The sequence below is a fragment of the Hylobates moloch genome, unplaced genomic scaffold (genome assembly GCF_009828535.3).
Source record: "Hylobates moloch isolate HMO894 unplaced genomic scaffold, HMol_V3 SCAFFOLD_3, whole genome shotgun sequence".
Lineage (NCBI taxonomy): Eukaryota > Metazoa > Chordata > Mammalia > Primates > Hylobatidae > Hylobates > Hylobates moloch.
Window position 1 is genome coordinate 84,907,875 of NW_026652278.1, and position 23,057 is coordinate 84,930,931.

A 23,057-nucleotide genomic window follows, 5' to 3' on the forward strand; every position below is an offset into this window, starting at 1 on the left:
TAAATTCATTCACAGTCTATTATTTTAAGTGAATAATTCATTTACACACAAGGTTGTCTTCGATATCTAAGGTATTGTTTCTGTTATATTAATTATTTTATATATTCTTTATTTCTTACTTTTTATCTTATTTTGTCATTGTTCTTTGTTAGTGTTTTGTTATGTTACCATGAGTCCTTGCTCTTCCTCATTTGTGTGTTTGCTTTACCAATGGGTTTTTTACTTTTATGTGTTTTCATGAAGGTTATCTTTTTGCTTCCAAGTTTAGAATTCATTTTATAAATTTTCATCTTAATTTTTCTGTCGACTTCATGGTCATTCATGTTATTTAAATTTCATTTATTTGTATAGTTTCCAGAGTTTCCCTTGGTATTGATTTCTAGTTTTACTCCACTGTGGTCTCAGAAGATACTTAATCTAATTTCAGTATTTTAAAATTTGTTGAGACTTATTTTGTGGCCTAAAATATGGTCTATCTTGGATAATAATTCATGTGCTGATGAGAAGAATGTATATTCTGCAGTTGTTGAGTAGAATTTTCTGTAAATATCTGTTAAGTCATTTGGTCTAAAGTCCAATTTTAGTCCAATGTTTGTTTATTTTCTGTCTAGATAATTTGTCTAATGCTCTGAATGGCATATCAAATTTCCCTAGTATTATTGTATTGCTGCTTATCTCTCTGTTTCTGACTAAATATTGCTTTTATAAATCTAGGTGATCCAGCATTTTATAAATATATATTTATAATTGTCATAGCTTCTTAATGAATTGACCCCTTTATTCTTATATAGTAACCCTTTAGCCTTTTTTTTTTTTAACTGTTTTTGACTTAAAGTCTGATATACCTGATATAAGTGTAGCTTCTACTTTTTGAGTTTTGTTTCTATTTGCGTGGAATATCTTTTTCCACTCCTTTACAGACAACATGAGTTTCTTATAAGCAGCGTATAGCTGGAAAATGTTTTAAAATTTATTAAGCCAGTCTGTATATTTTAAATGAACATTTAATCCGTTTACAATCAAGGTTTACATTGATATGTAAGGTTTTGTTCCTGTTATGTTATTAATTGTTTTCTAGTTATTTTATAAATTCTTTAAATTTTTCCGTTTTTTTTATTGTCATGGTGGCTTGGTGGAATTCTGTGGTAGAGTCCTTTGATTCATTTCTCTTCCTCCTTTGTGTGATTGCTTATACACCTGAACACAGATACACACATGTGCACAGGCACACACACTCATGCGTGAATACACACATGCAGCAGGGCAGAGGCCATCAGCATGGGTGACTTGGGGTCTCAGCCCCTGCTTGTCTGCCCCTAATCATCAGGTCCCAGACCTCCCTACTGCAAGCAACAGCAGGAAGAATAGAAGTTGGTTCCTTATAGGGTGCCCAGTAGAGTTTTCTCCTGCCTGTTAGGGTGCAGTGCAATGGAGGCATTCTATTGTATCCAAGAGGGGCTCCAAGATCCTTTTGAACGCCCATTTAAATGTATATGAGAGAAGCCCCAAAGACCCATCATCTTCCCTTTTTAATTAGTAAGAAGTGACTGTTCACAGGGCATCTATTTTATGCCAAGCAGTGGGCTGGATCCTTGACATACACTACCACTTTTAATCCTCCTGACATTTCTGTAAAACAGGGATTATTTCTCCCATTTAACAGATTGGTAAACAGGGCAGCAAGGTGTTATAGCCACCCCAGGCGGGTGCTTTCCATGATATCTTTCACCTCATTTTCATACGCCGTTCAAGACAGTCCTCCATACTGGCCAAGCAACAGCACAGGGACTGTGGGCATCAACTTCAGTACCTTCTCCAAACAAGGTTCCCCGGTGGGAATGCTGTTCCTCTCCTTCCTGTGCGTCCCACCTACCTCATCTTCCAAGGCTCAAAATATGTTCACAAGGAGCCTTCTCAGACTCCCCCACTGCTCTCCCCCAGCCCTCCCCACTGTGCCATTCACTGTCTGCTCCCCCAGCACTGTGCCTGCTGGCCACTTCTCCCCTCTTCCTCCCTACTTTACTCTGTCACTCTGCCATTTCCACTATTGGTTGATGATTACAAGAATGCACAGACTCTTTCTCTTTGCCCATTGTGTTCCTCTGTAGCTACTCTGCACCCAGAAGTTGATATTACAGGAAGGACCCCTCACTGACAGCCCCATCCTAGCTTGTCAAGAAATCTGATTTTCAGTAGATCTGAAGTAGTAAAACATACATGTTTTTGCCATTTCTGTTTCCAATACCTGGAATTCAAAGAAACCAAGGTGTAGAAATGTCTTTTCCATACAAAATACACAAGTAGAAGGGGACTCACCATCTCGAAGGCTCTCTTCTCCCTTCAAGGGAGGTGACCCCCCAGAGCACACTCCTCTTCCCCTAATTCCTTCAACTCTCTTATACCCCCCAGGGCAGAAATAGGGCTGTAGGTTCCTCCTTTTCCCCTTCCAAGCCCACTTTCACTGTCATGCTAGCATCTTGGGATCTGGCCAATCAATGGAGTGTCTCTTCCTTACTTCAAATAAGGCCATTTCTCAATCAATACAAGGAAATATTTTCCTTATCCAAGTCCTATGCCCACAATCCATAATATACACACCTCTAATCTTCTCTCTGTTCCTAATCTATATCAGGCTTCAGAGAGCTCTGCACCATGGCTGCTAAAATTTCTCATACTGCTTGGGATGTTTGTTCATGGTCAGAAGAATTGACTTGGGTGATAGTGTTTCTTTCAAATTTGGGGTCCAAACCGCTGGTGAGCTGGGGATTTGAAAACAAAGTATTCAGGTGCCATTGACAAAGTGTAAAAATTAATGCTTTGACATCAGGCAGATGTGAGTTTGGATCCTAGCTCTACTGTGCAGTAGCTGTTCACCACTGGTGAGTTTGCTTAGCCTTTTTAAGCCTCATTCTTCATGTCTATAAAATGAAATGATAGCACCAACCTCATGTTTGTTGTGAGAATTAAAATTACATGTTAAGAAGTTCTGGCATGCGCTAGACCTTATCCCTGCAAGGATTGAGCTGTATTTCAACAATCAGATGGGACCAATGCCCAGCAGAAGATGGTCACAGATGAGATGAGCAGCAAATAGCATTTGTGGACTGACTTTATCAGAACTCAACAGAAACTGGCCCTTTGGCCTGAAAAGGTCAGATATCAGGTGTCAAATATATGGGTAATGAGTAAATATCATATCTAGGCATCAGGAAATCTCAGTTCTTAGCTTAGTGTCCCCATTTACAAGAAACAGAGCTCAGGGCTCCAGAAAAGCTGGTCAGGAAAAGTGGAAAATAAGATTTTCTGCTTTGCAAGCTTGTCTGGGACTGAGGTTGACCACTGTACAAGGTCATTTCTCAGTACAATGCAATCTTTATGACCTGGGGCCATTTTTGTTTTAATGTTGCTTTATGAGATAGCCAAAATTCTTGAGCCAAGGACTGTGACCACTTTTAGAGTATTCTACTTTTTAATGGAACCAAAGCCCTTCACAGAAGCAATGGGGAGAAGAGTACCCATTGCTTCTTCCAGCATTTTTTCTTGTCATCTCTGCCTACCTAGTATTGTAGAAGGAGCACTGAATTAGGAGCCCAGGGATTCAGCTCCAGATTTGCTGTTTCTTCATGACATTACATTACTGCATCTAATGTGTTGCTCATGGAGCTCACCTCTCTGGACTTCTATGTCCACTTCTGTTAAATGGGAATATTTACTTAGCTTCTATTATTGAGTAGTTAGGAGATCAGGAGGGTTAATTCCTTTTTGCAAACTAAGAGACCTGTAACACACACAACCAATTATAATAATATTTCACATGGCTAATCCTGAAAAACCAAGCAAAATAATAATGATGATAATTATCCTTATTACCTATCTATATACCAATGTATATATCTTCCTAGTGTTCTTCCTCCTTTCTTATATACCCACCTACCTTCCTACATACTGAGCTAAAGAAGTCAAGGAATGTTTCACTCATGCAGTCGAGCTAATGAACACACAAATATCTGGTATTCACAAGAAAACCATGCCTGTTAGTTTGCAAATGTTGATAATGACAAGAGACAGGTAGAAATTATCTATTTACTGGAATTGTATGCATCTCTAAACATTTACTTAACATTTTTGAAATTAAGCTTTGAATTTCTTCATTACATAATAATAAACATACCTTAATCATTTTGAACCCAATACAGTGCATTAAAGTATTTCTGATAATTGAATGCATTTTTGAGGGTTAATTCATGTAAACAAAAAATGTTATGACTCTGTGAGACATTCCTCTAGTTATTCAAAGGCTTAAAAGTTTTAAGAAGTATACAATGGCTGAATCATGGGAAATAACCCTGAGAGACTATTGAAGAAATGCTAATGAAACATGAGAGGGGAGATCAAATAGATGATGAAACCACAATGAACATCTAGGCCTATAAGGACTGAGAGAGAACACTGATAAAGAGAAATTGGAAATGAATGGGAGTGAAACTGTGTAGAGGTGATCAAGGAAAAGTACCAGGTTCAAATAGTCAACAGCCCATCGTAATCAATGAGGGAAGACATAAAGTAGGAAAAATGCATCACCATGATGAGCAAGGAAAGCAAGTTATTGGAGGCACATGTTAACACATAAAATATAAAATTAATATGATCACACTGGAAAGGCTTGCCTGAGCCCATAGTTTGAGTGCCTACCATAAGATGAGATGCACAACAAAAAGCAAGAGAACCTGACCAAGTGGGTGACTTGGACATGGTGCTCTCATCAGTGGGGACCCAGATGCTTACGTGGACTCACCAAGTATCGAATTAGACATGAATAGAAGTGTTTGTTGTGATGGCAAGAAACTATATAATCAAATGAATACAATGAAACTTTACAAATAATTGTAAGATCTTTATACCAGCCAATGTCACTTTGGGTACTAGCTGTTTTTGTGACTTTTAATAATAACACTTACTAGTTACTGAGTGCCATCATCACCAATGCCATGATTGCCACCATTTATTGAGTGCCTACTACATGCAGGCCCTAGGTCAGTGCTTTACACTCTTAACTCTCATGTTGACAACAGCTCTGAATGACAGGAGCTCTGTTCAGTGTTTTACAGGTGAGAAAACTAAGACACTGATAACTTTTAAAAATATATCCACAGTTCTATGATTAGTAAGTAAGGGCGCTAGTATAGAAAAAGGTTTGTCTGACTTAAAGTGATTTGTCATCTTTCTTTTCCACTCTCCTAATCATGATCTATTCCCCCTCCTGGTCCAATAACTTAATGCTTGTAAATCTGAGGTCCACCCATTTATGGAAAACTCTTTAGTCACAGAGTTCCCTAATACCCTCCTCTGTCCCTGTGACAATGTTTTGAAAATAACAGTTGAAGCCCCTCTAGAGGGTGGTCCAAGTTGACTAAATGAGTAGCAGTGAACAGCATTAAAAGGAAAAGAAATAAAATAACACATAGAAAATGTCATAGAGCAACATGCAGCAAAGATAGTTTTTATAAAAAGTGGTTTTTAATTACACATATGCCATATTTCACTGAATCACAGTCATCATTTATTGGAAAATGCAAAACTTTATGTATCACCCAGAAAGAAAAAAATGCTAATAATTAGTGGCAAGATGTCATAATTTGTAAAACATATCCAAATTTCAGAGATATTCAAATGTGGGGGGAAAATGTGTATGTGAGAATGATAAAAATACATTGTATGCATATATGCACTGGGTCACTGCAATATGCATTTCCTATTGTGGGTCATGGCCAGCAGAGTTTGAAAACCTCCATTCTTTGAGGTAGAAAAGGTGACTGGAGTATCTACATGATGGTTGGAGCTGCCAAGGGCACCCAACCTGGTCAACAAATTAGTGTGCTCAGCCAGAGGCAGTCCTGGATGAATTCAGGCTGCAAAGTGCCCTGTGACCTGGCCCTTGGGAAGCCATGCTCTGATGAGGTTTGCAGATCTCCCCGCAATCCAGGGCCAAGCATGAATGAAGGCGTTAGGCATTTCAAGGATGCGACTAGGAGGTGCTGCTGTCTCAGGTTCACATTATACCGAAATAAGGTCCTGGCCAGACAGCACCATATAGTTAATTGAGGTGTTCGGGAGATATTCAAATGGGTGTTAATATTTCCCAGGCAATACTTTCAAGGCTCAGAGCCTCTATTCAAAAGATAACTAAAAGGCCAGCAAAGGGTATTGCAAAGGTATATTCTGATTTCTGACAGGAGATCTGACAGGAAGATTGATGGATGGACAGTGAGAGTATAAAGACCTTAGGGTTTGGGGTTCTGATTTGGCCTTGGTCTGTTGAATGATTGATTGATTCATTCAACAAATATTTATGCAATTTATGCAACACCCACAGGGGGCAGGCATTGTGCTGACTGTGGAAGATCACAGACAGTGTGTCAGAGTGAAACTGACTTTGGAACTGCTTGGTGAGTCCACACCTTATTTCTCCACTTCTACTTTCTCCAGAGCTGCCTAGCCTGGTACGTAGGGGCCCTTTGCTGCAAGCTCAGGCCAGTGTCAGCTCCCGAGCCACTCCTGACTCAGTCTGGGGAGACTCAGTGTCCTCTGCCCCCTGCCTGGTGGAGCTTGGCAGCAAGTCCCAAGTTTTACAGTGTTGAGACCAGGTGGGAAGCCATCACCATTGAGGGGTGCCCTTTTGCTCCCCCTTGAGTCCAAGTTATAGTATTGCTTACTTCCTACCTGAAATAGTTTATGGGCCCTGGGTCTGGCTTATGTCAAGCCCCATAGCCAGTCTGGTTGCCCCACCTAAGGTCTTGGTGCTCTCTGATAATAGCCACAGCTAAATGTATTAGTCCTGTCCTAGGAAATGTATGATCTTCTCCCCAAAAATATATACACTTACTATGTATACATAAAAACTAAAAATAAAAAATTGGAAAATTAAGAAAAATAAATGTATGATCTTTTTATGTCTCAATCCTTTCCATAGCCCTGTGTGATAGAGCCTGTTAATATGCCCATCATGCAGATGAAAGCACTGAGACTTATTCCATTTTCTTCCAGTCCCTTTTGTACAAACCACACAGCTGGTACTAATGGCATCGCTGCCTGACTTTAAACTGTCCTGCCACTAGGAACCCTCACTGTCCAGCTCCATAGTGCAACCAGAAGGAGGTGAGGTTTTGGCATCTTCAAGGAGTATCCTCAGTCTTCCTGTGTTTTAGAATGATTTCCATTTGGCTGCAAAAAGAGGAGCTTCTGGGATGATAAAATGAGGCATATCCTGCACCACTGCATGTGTCCATACATGATCTGAGCAGGAAGAGCAGTGGACAAGGAGTCTGGAATGCTGGCACAAGTTCTGAGTCAGCCACAGCCTGCTGTGTGACTCTGAGTGAGTCATTGAGCTTCCCTGGATGCAGTTTCCTCAACAGTCAAATTTCTATGGCCTTTTGGGCACCACCATGCATGAGAACACAAAGAGAGCATTATTACTCAGGGGTGTGTGCGTGTGTGAGGTAGATTTTTCTGTTTTGTTTTGTTTTGTTTACATTTTCAATCTGTTTAGCTTTCCTGACTGACTCCTGTCCATAGCCATGTGCTGGGCAGACGAATAGAAATGTATATAAGCTGAGCTGAAAAATGGTGGTAGAGGAAAGGAGATTCTATGAAGGATCCAGGAAGCCACCCTAGGGAAGGACCATCTCCATGGAGAGAGGAAAAGGGTCAGGCTCATCCTTCTCTGTAGCAGAAATAGGCAGCCCAGCCTTAACCAGGCCTAACTTCTGCATCAAATTAAGTTACTCCGTGGCCTAAAGAAGACCCCTTCTCCCATGGGGTCTATGTTGCCACCACTCCTTTACTAGGGACAGAGTTTTTCTTTTTCCAAGGTAGGGACAAAAGTGTAAGTGTCATGTGTAGCAAGCCTTGCATGAAACATGCCTCCTGAATCCCACATTCTCTTGAGGGGTGCTTCATGGAGCTTCCTGCTCTCAGCTGATGAAACCTGACTCTCACAGGCTGGCCAGGGGCAGCACGGCTCAGCCTCAGCAATACCTACCAGGAACTCTAGACATAACTGAAGCATCTGTTGAGAATGACCCACTCCACACCCTAGAATGGGAAATACATGCAGGTTCCTATATAACTAACATTGACATGCATTTATACTGTAAACCCTGAACACTGCTCAGTGGGACCCTGTCAGGCCCTTGCAGTTTCTCTTCAGTAAGAATTGAATAAGAACTCTTAAAAGTGTGGCTGCTGGCCAGGCGTGGTGGCTCACACCTGTAATCCCAGCACTTTGGGAGGCTGAGGTGGGCAGATCACCACAAGATCAGGAGTTCGAGACTAGCCTGACCACCATGGTGAAACCCCGTCTCTACTAAAAATACAAAAATTGGCCAGGTGTGGTGGTCCCAGCTACTCAGGAGGCTGAGGCAGGAGAATCGCTTGAACCCGGGAGGTGGAGGTTGCAGTCAGTTGAGACTGTGTCACTGCACTCCAGCCTAGGCTACAGAGTGAGGAGTGAGACTGTCTCAAAAAAAAAAAAAAAAAAAAAGTGCAGCTGCTGAGAGAGTCTCTGTGCCAACTTAGTCTGAGTTCTTCTGGGCCCTGTATGTCCTTGGGTGTACCCCATAGCATCCCATGTGAGATTAGCTGTCTAATCCAGGTGGATCAGGAGGTGCTTTGTGGTTTTAGTTGCAAAGAAACGATGTCTGGCAAGCAAACAATGATTAAACATGTTTCCATTCGTGACTTGTCTTTTGGTAAAATGCAAAAGGTGGGTGTGCATTCTTAATTCAAAGAAAATATCTTTAAAATCCCCTCATCCCTTCTTGTTCTTCTAAATAATCTATTCCTAGATATCTTGCACCCCCCAAACTCCCTCAGCCTCCATGACAGCTTTTCTCTCCTCTCTCTCTTTCCTGTCTCTCCCTGTCTCCTCACTTCAGCCTTTCCTCTTTCTTAGCTCTTTATTATGTAGAGAAAAACCTCTCTAACCTCTTTAGCATTCTCTCCATTGCTTCCCTTACCTTAATTCTCCCCAAGAAAGAACCCAGGATCTGACACAGCAATCAGAAATACTCCTCCCTTAGAAGCCCAGGAGTGAAGGAGTTCAACACTTTGTCCCTGTTACAGTCACTTCCTTGCATCAGGACCCTTGTTAGTATTTACAGACTATTTTCCACCTCCACTAATGCAATTGCTCAAAGGGCACTTTAAGAATAATCATTATCCATTGATTTTTTTTGGAGGCTTAAATTCCCTCCAATAAGTTCTGCCAAATACTGGCTGCTGGCTGTATTTGTTAAACAACGGAGGGCTTTGTTCTGCTTGGTTTTTTGTTTGTTTTTCTTAATCTGAGCTTTCTGCCCACCCTTAGCACAGGACAAAGGGAAGATTTTTCTGCCACTCCTTTTGGTGAGAAGAGTCACTTTCTGATTAGGATTTGAACTGAAAATGGGTCCCCCTTTGGGAAGAAACATGGGTGCAGGGCACACTACTTAATCTACCACAAGACTTGACACATAGTATATGCCCAGTTGATGTATTGGGGAAAAAGGGGCAATAGAGGAAAGATAAAAAGGGACGGGAAAGGAGGGAAGGAGAGAGGGGATGAGGGAGGAAAGAAGGAAGGAAGGGAAGGAGAGAGGGAGGAAGGGAAGGAGGGAGAGAGGGAGGAGGAAGAGAGGGAGGGATGGTGGGTTCTGGCCATTATAAACTGCTGGTTGGGGATGGTGAGATTGAACTGGGAGTCCAAAAAAGGTGGAAAAGGAGAGACAAAGATGAGGCAAGATTATACCTAAGATAGCTTCAATTTCTTAAAATCTATATTGAAAGGAGCTTAGGGGCTGATTTCTATTGGCATTAGCCTACACTCGATTTTCCAGTGTTCTGTTATTTACAATTTCTGACCCATAATTATATACTTCCATCAGGGGCCCAGTTGCAGGAAGTCATGATTAAGAGTTCCTGCTAAATTGGCCCCTTGTGTATTAGTCATTATTTTAACATTGAGTGTAACAGCATATTCAACAGTGTATCTGTATATTTAAAAGGGGGAAAGGAGTCATTCTCTGTTAATACCAGGCATTAGTTCTGCAAATGAAGCAATTAATTTAAGTGGATCGGAGTTTTTAAAGATTGGATCCACTAAAACACACACATACACACATACACTCATCAGCACTTTCACAGTCTAATACTTATGCTCATACACACTCACACACACACACCATTTAATTTGTTACTAATGCAGTAAATACCTATTAGAAAATAAATCTAAAGATAGCTATTTTTGAAGGGCGTAAAATTCATTTTGTATTTTGAAATGAGGACAAAGGTGATAATGGTGATGATGATGATGATAAATGTTGACACAGAATAGTGACTAATATTTAGTGCGTCTTTACTATGTGCCAGGGATTATACTAAGTACTTTACATGCAATAATTATCTTAAGTAATCCTTATAACACCTTATGAAATAAATAATTTTATTACTCCCTTGTACAGTTGAGAAAGGTAAGGTATTCTTACCCAAAAGTTATCTAACTTTAAAGCCTATGACATGCCTAGCCACTTGGATAATTGTCTCACCTGCCCCCACCACATCCCCAAAATTGTGTCACTCATGTGCCACATACCACATGCCACAAACATATGCACACACACAGCCTAAAGTTCATTTTCACAAATATATAGTGGAAGCCAGATGTAGAAAAACTTTCATTCAAATGCTTAAAAATAGAGGCATTCACAGTAAAAGCAGATCTTCATACTGAATTCCCCAAATTGTAGAATGATTAATCTAATTTACTCCTCCATGTTTTAATTCTGAACAGATGGCCACACAAAACTGTTTAGTCTCATTGGTTAGTATCTATTTTCCAGACAGTTCAAAATCCCAACAGATGCTTGAGCCTAAATGTCACGAATTTATAAATGAACCTCCCACTCCTGATTTTTTTGTGCATTACAAAGCACCATAACTGACATAGTTGATGTGTTCACTTTAAAATAAATAAAGTTGAGGTTTTTCATAGCACTAACACATTAAATGACGCTTTCAGTTGTGGTGACCATGTGACTGACAAAAATAAATAGAGATCCAGCAACCTGTATCTGAGAAAGAAAATAATCTGATAAATTTCCCATGAGAATTTAGAAGCCATCCAGATGGAAATAGCTTGTTTTCTAGGATTGGATAAGAGTTCAAGTGCCCCAAGTGAGTACTGAATGTCCAGGATTCTCAAACAGCCTTTATTACCTTAAAATGTCCAATTTGAAAGGCATACTGAGCTCAAATGGATTTTAAAAGCAAGTCAGGTATCCGTCTTTGCATATTGAAACAGAAGAGCATAATTGGAATATTTGCAACACAAAGAAATAATCAATGCTTGAGGTGACAAATACCCCATTTACCCTGATGTGATGATTACACATTGTATGCCTGTATCAAAATATCTCATGCACCCCACAAATATATACACCTACTATGTACCCATGAAAATTATTTAAAAAATTTTAAAAGAAATATCAAAGAAAAAATTAACAGAATTTTAGAAGTAAAAGGGAATTTTCTTCTTGCCTTAAGTAGAATTGAAACAAACAAACTGATATTAAACTTGGGACAAAAAGAAATAATTAAATGAAAGAAACATCAAAACATTTCCATGATTTTTAAATGCGTCTTTTCTCTTGTCTCTCTCCCCTCCACACCCTTACCAGAAAAAAAAACAAACTCATCTGGAGAGAGGGGCAAGTGGGACCATAGTTAACCACCTTCAATTCTCAAATCTCAGATGCAGTGATCAATACTTCCAAGCCAGAGGCAGTGGCTTTACTGTCTAACAAAGAATGGCATTCCCAGCATCATTTTCTGACAGCTTCTGACACTCATCATTGCAATATGGAACTCTGCAATAGGACAGGAAGAGTCACAGAGACTTAGTCTTCCCTAATCTTCCCCTTTGTTAGCTCCTTGATTTTGGACAAGTTACTAATATGAGTCTCTGCTTCTTTGGCTCTAAAATAAGAGCAACCCTACCTATCTGATAACAAATGGAAATGCCTAGAATAACACTAGACAGGCACACAGTGTACTGTCAACAACAGTGCGTAGTTCATACAAGTAGAGTCAATTCAAGGAATAGAGTTTTGAGAGTCAACAAAGAATATCGTCACAAAATCAAAGAATTCTAGAATCAGAAGGAAACCTTTAGATCATTCTAGTATAGTTCCTTCCTGTTTAGGAAGAGGAAACTGAGAATCTTACCATCCATTAGCATCTTTTAATACTTAATGGAAGCACAGACTTAAAATGATAACCATTTAAAAAAAAAAAAAAAAGGCCGGTTCTTAAAAAATGGTCCTAACACACAGTAAAGTCCTCAGTGGACAGGGCCAAGCCAGAGCTCTATATATTTCTAGTGGAAGAATGACTTCACAGAAAGACTTTGCCAATACAAACCTTATAGTTTGTAGTTTCTCAGGAGAACTCAAGGTCAGCCCATTGTTTTTAACATAGGCGTCTGGCCACGTGGCTCCCACTTAACTGGCATTAAAATAGGGATTCTTTTTTCCAGTGGCTGATTTCCAGTCCTTCCCGTCAGAGCCCTAGTTATTACAACTATATATAAAAATGTCATTTATTTCCAGTGCTGAATTTTAATCTTTCTAAGTTGGTTCTACTCCCAAGAAGTTAAGAAGTAGTACACGAAGAGAAGCAATGGACATCCGATTTCCTTCTAGGTATGCCGTCAGCCATCAAATAATGGAATCTATGAGTTGGACCTTATTCCAATCTCCCAGTCCTTGAAGGAATCCCACCTACAACATGAGCAACCTGGTTATGCCATCCCAGACTATATCTGAGTTTAGGCATTCTTGGTATCACAAAGACATTCTTTCCACTTTCCAATGGCCCTGTTTCACAGAAAGATTTATTTTCCTTTTTCCCTAAAATCTGCCTGTCTAGGACTTCTCCCCATAGTTCCTGGTTCTTCCCCTGGAGCTACAGCTTGTACCCTGATGTATTAATCATAGTTTTTAGTTTTTATATTTTATGATGTTTTGACCTCTTGGGGGACCTAGATGGGTAAGAGAGACTGACCCCCTCCTTGGGGCTAGCTAATTCCTAAGACGATAAATGACTGGTCTGTGTGAGTGCCTTTCATACACAAACCAGCCAATCCAAAGGCTATACTCCAACTACCTCCTGTATCTAACACATATCAGGCCAATACTTCCCCTGTCTGAAATCAACACAGGACCAGGTACCAGACAACTAGGGACAGCCCCTCTGCGCCTAAACCCACTGGTGTCATTCAAACTAGCCAATCTTAAGCTGTTTCCCCTGCCGTGCCATGCCTGTTCCACAGAAAACACAATGAAGACTGGCCCATGCTCTCTCCTCACTCCTCTCCACCTCCTGTCCAACACTGGCCTTCCCCCCTGTGGCCCTGTGTGGCCTGCCATGCCCTTCCTCTTGGGAAGCAGAAGCAACGAAAATCTTTCCATCACATTAGCTGCTCAGTCACCTTCATAAATTAAAATCAATGTGTTTCTTAATCCTGAGTTCTAGTTTGATTGCACTGTGGTCTGAGAGACAATTTGTTATAATTTCTGTTCTTTTACATTTGCCGAGGAGAGCTTTACTTCCAACTACGTGGTCAATTTTGGAATAGATGTGGTGTGGTGCTGAAAAAAATGTATATTCTGTTGATTTGGGGTAGAGAGTTCTGTAGATGTCTATTAGGTCCACTTTGTGCAGAGCCGAGTTCAATTCCTGGATATCCTTTGTTAACTTTCTGTCTCGTTGATCTGTCTAATGTTGACAGTGGGGTGTTAAAATCTCCCATTGTTATTGTGTGGGAGTTTAAGTCCCTTTGTAGGTCACTCAGGACTTGCTTTATGAATCTGGGTGCTCCTGTGTTGGGTGCATGTATATTTAGTATAGTTAGCTCTTCTTGTTGAATTGATCCCTTTACCATTATGTAATTGCCTTCTTTGTCTCTTTTGATCTTTGTTGGTTTAAAGTCTATTTTATCAGAGACTAGGATTGCAACCCCTGCCTTTTTTTGTTTTCCATTTGCGTGATCTTCCTCCATCCCTTTATTTTGAGTCTATGTGTGTCTCTGCACGTGAGGTGGGTTTCCTGAATACAGCACACTGATGGGTCTTGACTCCTTATCCAGTTTGCCAGTCTGTGTCTTTTAATTGGAGCATTTAGCCCATTTCCGTTTAAAGTTAATATTGTTATGTGTGAATTTGATCCTGTCATTATGATGTTAGTTGGTTATTTTGCTCGTTAGTTGATGCAGTTTCTTCCTGGCCTCGATGGTCTTTACAATTTGGCATGTTTTTGCAGTGGCTGGTACTGGTTGTTCCTTTCCATGTTTAGTGCTTCCTTCAGGAGCTCTTTTAGGGCAGGCCTGGTGGTGACAAAATCACTCAGCATTTGCTTGTCTGTAAAGTATTTTATTTCTCCTTCACTTATGAAGCTTAATTTGGCTGGATATGAAATTCTGGGTTAAAAATTCTTTTCTTTAAGAATATTGAATATCGGCCCCCACTCTCTTCTGGCTTGCAGAGTTTCTGCCGAGAGATCAGCTGTTAGTCTGATGGGCTTCCCTTTGTGGGTAATCCGACCTTTCTGTCTGGCTGCCCTTAACATTTTCTCCTTGATTTCAACTTTGGTGAATCTGACAATTATGTGTCTTGGAGTTGCTCTTCTCGAGGAGTATCTTTGTGGCATTCTCTGTATTTCCTGAATCTGAATGCTGGCCTGCCTTGCGAGATTGGGGAAGTTCTCCTGGATAATATCTTGCAGAGTGTTTTCCAACTTGGTTCCATTCTCCCCGTCATTTTCAGGTACACCAATGAGACGTAGGTTTGGTCTTTTCACATAGTCCCATATTTCTTGGAGGCTTTGTTAGTTTCTTTTTATTCTTTTTTCTCTAAACTTCCCGTCTCGCTTCATTTTATTCATTTCATCTTCCATCTCTGACACCCTTTCTTCCCGTTGATCGCATCGGCTCCCGAGGCTTCTGCAATCTTCACGTAGTTCTTGAAACTCGGCTTTCAGCTCCATCAGCTCCTTTAAGCCCTTCTCTCCATTGGTTATTCTAGTTATCCATTCATCTAATTTTTTTTCAAAGTTTTTAACTTCTTTGCTATTGTTTTGAATTTCCTCCCGTAGCTCGGAGTAGTTTGATCATCTGAAGCCTTCTTCTCTCAACTCGTCAAAGTCATTCTCCATCCAGCTTTGTTCCATTGCTGGTGAGGAACTGCGTTCCTTTGGAGGTGGAGAGGTGCTCTGCTTAACCGCTCAACTACATGGAAACTGAACAACCTGCTCCTGAATGACTACTGGGTACATAATGAAATGAAGGCAGAAATAAAGATGTCCTTTGAAACTAATGAGAACAAAGACACAACATACCAGAATCTCTGGGACACATTCAAAGCAGTGTGCAGAGGGAAATTTATAGCACTAAATGCCCACAAGAGAAAGCAGGAAAGATACAAAATTGACACCCTAACATCACAATTAAAAGAACTAGAAAAGCAAGAGCAAACACATTCAAAGCTAGCAGAAGGCTAGAAATAACTAAAATCAGAGCAGAACTGAAGGAAATAGAGACACAAAAAACCCTTCAAAAAATTAATGAATCCAGCAGCTGGTTTTTTGAAAAGATCAACAAAATTGACAGACTGCTAGCAAGACTAATAAAGAAGAAAAGAGAGAAGAATCAAATAGATGCAATAAAAAATGAAAAAGGGGTTATCACCACCGATCCCACAGAAATACAGTCTACCATCAGAGAATACTACAAACACCTCTATGCAAATAAACTAGAAAATCTAGAAGAAATGGATAAATTCCTCGACAAATACACCCTCCCAAGACTAAACCAGGAAGAAGTTGAATCTCTGAATAGACCAATAACCGGCTCTGCAATTGTGGCAATAATCAATAGCTTACCAACCAAAAAGAGTCCAGGACCTGATGGATTCACAGCCGAATTCTACCAGAGGTACAAGGAGGAACTGGTACCATTCCTTCTGAAACTATTCCAATCGATAGAAAAAGAGGGAATCCTCCCTAACACATTTTATGAGGCCAGCATCGTCCCGATACCAAAGCCTGGCAGAGACATAACCAAAAAATAGAATTTCAGACCAATATCCTTGATGAACATTGATGCAAAAATCCTCAATAAAATACTAGCAAACCGAATCCAGCAGCACATCAAAAAGCTTATCCACCATGATCAAGTGGGCTTCATCCCTGGGATGCAAGGCTGGTTCAACATACGCAAATCTATAAATGTAATCCAGCATATAAACAGAACCAAAGACAAAAACCACATGATTATCTCAATAGATGCAGAAAAGACCTTTGACAAAATTCAACAACCTTCATGCTAAAAACTCTCAATAAATTAGGTATTGATGGAACATATCTTGACATAATAAGAGCTATCTATGACAAACCCACAGCCAATATCATACTGAATGGGCAAAAACTGGAAGCATTCCCTTTGAAAACTGGCACAAGACAGGGATGCCCTCTCTCACCACTCCCATTCAACATAGTGCTGGAAGTTCTGGCCAGGGCAATCAAGCAGGAGAAGGAATTAAGGGTATTCAGTTAGGAAAAGAGGAAGTCAAATTGTCCCTGTTTGCAGATGACATGATTATATATCTAGAAAACTCCATTGTCTCAGCCCAAAATCTCCTCAAGCTGATAAGCAACTTCAGCAAAGTCTCAGGATACAAAATCAATGTACAAAAATCACAAGCATCCTTGTACACCAATCACAGACAAACAGAGAGCTAAATCATGAGTGAACTCCCATTCACAATTGCTTCAAAGAGAATCAAATACCTAGGAATCCAACTTACAAGGGATGTGAAGGACCTCTTCAAGGGGAACTACAAACCACTGCTCAATGAAATAAAAGAGGATACAAACAAATGTAAGAACATTCCATGCTGATGGCTTGGAAGAATCAATATCATGAAAATGGCCATACTGCCCAAGGTCATTTATAGATTCAATGCCATCCCCATCAAGCTACCAATGACTTTCTTCACAGAATTGGAAAAAACTACTTTAAAGTTCATATGGAACCAAAAAAGAGCCCGCATCGCCAAGTCAATCCTAAGCCAAAAGAACAAAGCTAGAGGCATCACGCTACCTGACTTCAAACTATACTACAAGGCTACAGTAACCAAAACAGCATGGTACTGGTACCACAACAGAGACATAGATCAATGGAACAGAACAGAGCCCTCAGAAATGATGCTGCATATCTACAACTATCTGATCTTTGACAAACCTGACAGAAACAAGCAATGGGGAAAGGATTCCCTATTTAATAAATGGTGCTGGGAAAACTGGCTAGCCATATGTAGAAAGCTGAAACTGGATCCCTTACTTACACCTTATACAAAAATTAATTCAAGATGGATTAAAGACTTACATGTTAGACCTAAAACCATAAAAACCCTAGAAGAAAGCCTAGGTAATACCATTCAGGACATAGGCGTGGGCAAGGACTTCACGTCTAAAACACCAAAAGCAATGGCAACAAAAGCCAAAATTGACAAATGGGATCTAATTAAACTAAAGAGCTTCTGCACAGCAAAAGAAACTACCATGAGAGTGAACAGGCAACCTACAGAATGGGAGAAAATTTTTGCAACCTACTCATCTGACAAAGGCTAATATCCAGAATCTACAATGAACTCAAACAAATTTACAAGAAAAAAACAACCCCATCAAAAAGCAGGTGAAGGACATGAACAGACACTTCTCAAAAGAAGACATTTATGCAGCCAAAAAACACATGAAAAAATGCTCATCATCACTAGCCATCAGAGAAATGCAAATCAAAACCACAATGGGATACCATCTCACACCAGTTAGAATGGCCATCATTAAAAAGTCAGGAAACAACAGGTGCTGGAGACGATGTGGAGAAATAGGAACACTTTTACACTGTTGGTGGGACTGTAAACTAGTTCAACCATTGTGGAAGTCAGTGTGGCGATTCCTCAGGGATCTAGAACTAGAAATACCATTTGACCCAGCCATCCCATTACTGGGTATATACCCAAAGGACTATAAATCATGCTGTTATAAAGACACATGCACATGTATGTTTATTGCGGCACTATTCACAATAGCAAAGACTTGGAACCAACCCAAATGTCCAACAACGATAGACTGGATTAAGAAAATGTGGCACATATACACCATGGAATACTATGCAGCCATAAAAAAGGATGAGTTCATGTCCTTTGTAGGGACATGGATGAAACTGGAAAACATCATTCTCAGTAAACTATCACAAGGACACTTCCCACTCATAGGTGGGAATTGAACAAAGAGAACTCATGGACACAGGAAGGAGAACATCACACTCCGGGGACTGTTGTGTGTTGGGGGGAGGGTGAGGGACAGCATTAGGAGATATACCTGATGCTAAATGACGAGTTAATGGGTGCAGCAAACCAACACGGCACATGGATACATATGTAGCAAACCTGCACATTGTGCACATGTACCCCAAAACCTAAAGTATAATAATATTAAAAAAAAAGAAAAGAAAATTATAGGGAAAAAAATAAAATAAAATAAAATAAAATAAAATAAAATAAAATCAATGTGTGTTCCAGGACTTTGGGATGCCAAGGCAGGAGAATTGCTTGAGCTCAGAAGTTGAAGACCAGCCTGGAAAACACGGTAAGAGCCCACCTCTATAAAAATGAAACAAGATCATGACAGAAGTTTTAAGACCAGCCTGGGCTGGGCGCGGTGGCTCACGCTTGTAATCCCAGCACTTTGGGAGGCCGAGGCGGGCGGATCACGAGGTCAGGAGATCAAGAATATGGTGAAACCCTGTCTCTACTAAAAATACAAAAAATTAGCTGGGCGTGATGGCAGGCGCCTGTAGTCCCAGCTACTCGGAGAGGCTGAGCCAGGAGAATGGCGTGAACCTGGGAGGCGGAGCTTGCAGTGAGCCGAGATTGCGCCACTGCACTCCAGCCTGGGTGACAGAGCGAGACTCCATCTCAAAAAAAAAAAAAAAAGACCAGCCTGGCCAACATGGTGAAACCCCAACTGTACTAAAGATACAAAAAATTAGCTGGGTGTGGTGGCGCACAGCTGTAATCCCAGCTACTTGGGAGGCTGAGGCAGGAGAATTGCTTGAACCCAGGAGGCAGAGGTTGCACTGAGCCAAGTTCACACCATTGCACTTCGCTCATTGCAATGAGCAAGGATGGCACCATTGTACTCCAGCCTAGGCAACAAGGTGAGACTCCATCTCCAAAAAAAATCCAACAAGGCCGGGTGTGGTGGCTCACGCCTGTGATCCCGGCACTTTGGGAGGCCGAGGAGGGCAGATCACAAGGTCAGGAGATCAAGACCATCCTGGCTAACACAGTGAAACCCCGTCTCTACTAAAAATACAAAAAAATTAACCGGGCATGGTGGTGGGCGCCTGTAGTCCCAGCTACTCGGGAGGCTGAGGCAGGAGAATGGCGCGGACCCAGGAGGCAGAGCTTGCAGTGAGCCGAGATTGCGCCACTGCACTAAAAATAAAATAAAATAAATAAAATAAAATATAAACACCACCACCACCAACAACAAAAAAGAAACAAAATTAGCCAGCTATGCTGCTGCAGGCCTGTAGTCCTAGCTACTTGGGAGGCTGAGGTGGGAGGACTGCTTGAGCCTGGGAGGTCAAAGCTACAGTGAGCCATGACGGAGCCACTGCACTCCAGTCTGGGTGACAGAGTGAGACTCTGTCTCAAAAAATAAATAAATATATAAATAAATAAAATTGATGTGTGTGATCACTGAGATGCCTGAAAACCCATTGAAATTAGTTACCCAGTCCCTTCCAAAGCTTTTTTCTGTGCCCTTAACCGTATCCTTTATCACCTCCCTCAAGACTCTAGAGGCATCTCTAATGCGTCCAGCTCAAAGAATCGGCTGTTCAGAACTGGGCCCGGTCCTTCATATAGGATCTGACTATTTTAGAATACTAAGGCATTCTCAACTTTGCCAACCTGGGCAATATGCTTTTATCCATTTAGCCATTATCTTTTTCAATAGCTCATTTACACCACTGGTTAAAGCGAAGCTTGATTTTTAACAAAAACCTTCACTCTGTTTCACACATACATGTGTTAAGCCAAATTTCGCCAATCCTTTCTTGCACAACTGATTGTTTAAATGTTAAAATTCATCATTATCTTGATTAAATGTGGTTTCCTACGAAGACTAGATAACTCTACTATAGTATTTATTATTGTTATTATTTTAGAGACAGAGTCTCACTATGTTGCCCAGGCTGGTATCAAACTCCTGGCCTCAAGCAATCCTTCTGACTTGGACTCCCAAAGTGCTAGACTGCAGGCATAAGCCACCATGCTGGTCATGTTTATTATCCATATTTATTATTCTTAATAACAACTATGATGACAGTAATAACAGCTAAAAGGTATTGGGTGCTACTATGCTAAGTATTTGACATGTCCTATCCTATTAAGTTCTATTCTAGGTACTAATATGATTCCATTTTCTAGATAAGAACATTGAGAATTTTAGAGACTAAGTGTAACTAGCTCAAGATTGTATGAATTCGTGTTAGAACAGGGATTCGAATGCAGGCTTAAATGCGCATCTTGTTAATTGCATCTTATTTTAGTTGTTTGTGCTTGGATTTCCCAGTTAAAATTGTAGAATCCTCAATATGATATGTACCCACTCCCGAGGATCTAAATTGTGAGTGCTCAGATATTTGTTTTCATTGGATTCTACATTAAATGTTGGTAGTTTTATCAATCTTGGTGGCTATTCCACCTAGGTTTCCACAAGTGTCTTCTTTGTCTTCATGCAGCCATTAATAAATATTTCGAAAGATATGAAGCCCTGTAACATTCCCCTGAGAACTCTGTTCTTTGGGATAATATTGGTGACTTTTGATATATGGTTGTTCACAAGCTATGGATCTTTCTAACTAGATTTCTTCTTTTGACATTTCTCCCTACATATAGCAAATGCTTCCTGGGTGTCAGCTGTCATTGTTGTCATTATTTCCACCTGAACACTCACATGCTACCATGAGAGAATTTTTCAAATGATTTATTAAATCATGATTACATCAAGTCTATAGCAATCCACTACTCTAACCGTTATCACTTTATCAAAGAATTAATAACAGAGGAAAGGAGTATGCTTCCTTTTCTTTGTTCACCAATGCAGGCTCAAAAGAATCCACCATTTTCTATTCTGAGCACTCTGTACTGCATTTAACAATGTATTACGCAGATTGATGCAGATTATGATTAAATTCACAAGAATAACTTTTCCACCATTCTAATGAAGGCGCACTCCAATAGTGCTTTGCAACTTACAAAATAGTAAATACTCCAATAGTCCCTTGCGCTATTACACTCCAATAGTGCTTTGCAATTTACCCACAAGAAATCTTTCAGAAAATGTGAGGGTGTAATGACTCCCCTGCTTAAAGGGGTCATTTACTGTGCCTCCTTGATTCAAAAGATGAAAGCAATAAAATAGATATTTGTATGCACAAGATTTTACATTCTTTTCAATATTCTTATACCTGTGACTTTTGATCTGGAAAATCTTTCCTAAAGTTATCTTTTAACTGCAGCATTCAACATGGAAAAGATTGCAGAAAGCCTTCCAAGAGCTATAAAAATAGAATTCGTAACATTTGGCTAGTGGGGAGGGCTGTGTGTTTACCAGCTTTAAGGTAGAGTGGTGCGCATCAGCTCTGCATTTTCTCACGGGGCATGGTTTCAAAGCCCTTCCTTCCTGTGTGCCCCCAAACCTGTTTACAGCAGTCTCTCCATACTACGTGCCACAGATAAAAAAGTGAAAATAAAAAAAAAAAAAAAAAAAAAAAAAAAAAAAGAAGAAAGAAAGAAACAAAACTAAATTCCCATCACTACAGAAAAACTCAAGTTAGCCCTCTGGGAGAGAAGCTCACAAGGATTAACTATATCGTGGGGGTTGATATCTCCATTTCCCTTTCCAGCAGTTTTGCAAATACATTTTTCCACAGTTTTAAAGAAATGTAAGAATTCCCAAGTTCCACAACCAGAAAATCCTGAGTCTCTGATAGCTGAATAATGGATGAAGCTCCACTGTTTTCTTAGCAGGAGAAAAAAAGAACGATAGAGAAGTCCAGATAAAGTGCAGGAATCTGACATCCTCTTGTGCTGAACAATGGTGAGAAGAATATCCCAGCTTCTTTTTTTTTTTCTGTCCATGTGGAAAATGTATACTGAAACAACAGTTCAGTATGGGGTTTATTATTATTTCACACCTGTACCTAAGAGTTAATCGGGCAATTCTCTTCTGTGTCAGTGTGATTGCTTCCTTCAGTAATGGGCTAAGACCTGGAACACAGGTTACTAAGCATTTCCATTCCAACAACTCCACTCCATCCCCTACTCCACTGTCACTACAGAGAACTTTCTCTAAGATACCACATAATTTTCCCAGCCAGGAAACACCTCCAATATTACCACATATTCATTTACTGAAAAGATTAAAACATTAAAGTATAATTAGCAAAACTGAAGGTTTTCTTTGCAATAACGTTCAGTATTTCATGGCTGATTAATTCACATTCCTGTACTCCTTTGTAGGGTCAACCACACCAAGTCAGTCAAGTCGAAAGCTGTGGGGGGAGGTGTTTGTCTTCTGAGAGAATCCTCCCCATGAAATCTCCCACAATGCCTGTCACTGGTACCTAAAATTACACCATTAGAGATTCAGTCTTCTGGTTCTGGAGGCATTTTAATCCCTGGGATCCTATTAAAATGCAAAAACTCTGAGAAGAATAATAGCATTGAAAGCAATTATTAACTGACAGCAAGGAGGTCCTGGGGAATTGGACACGGGATCGAGCCTGAGGAACAACTCCAGGAAATTGGGGTACAAGCAGAGGGAAGGTAAGATGGCAGCAAAAATAAACTTTATCTAATTCACCATTTTGCAGGGGCAAGGCAGCCCCA

At 40.3% G+C, this 23,057-nt stretch overlaps 1 protein-coding gene across 1 annotated transcript in view; it reads left to right on the forward strand.

Annotated features, from left to right (window-relative positions):
• Nucleotides 1-18,658, forward strand: part of LOC116480858 (RUN and FYVE domain-containing protein 2-like) — a 120,013-nt gene extending 101,355 nt beyond the window's left edge. Inside the window, 1 exon segment of the mRNA XM_058437021.1 lies at nucleotides 15,187-18,658. The gene's annotated coding sequence lies outside the window, so the exon portion shown is untranslated.
• Nucleotides 18,659-23,057: the final 4,399 nt, after the last annotated feature.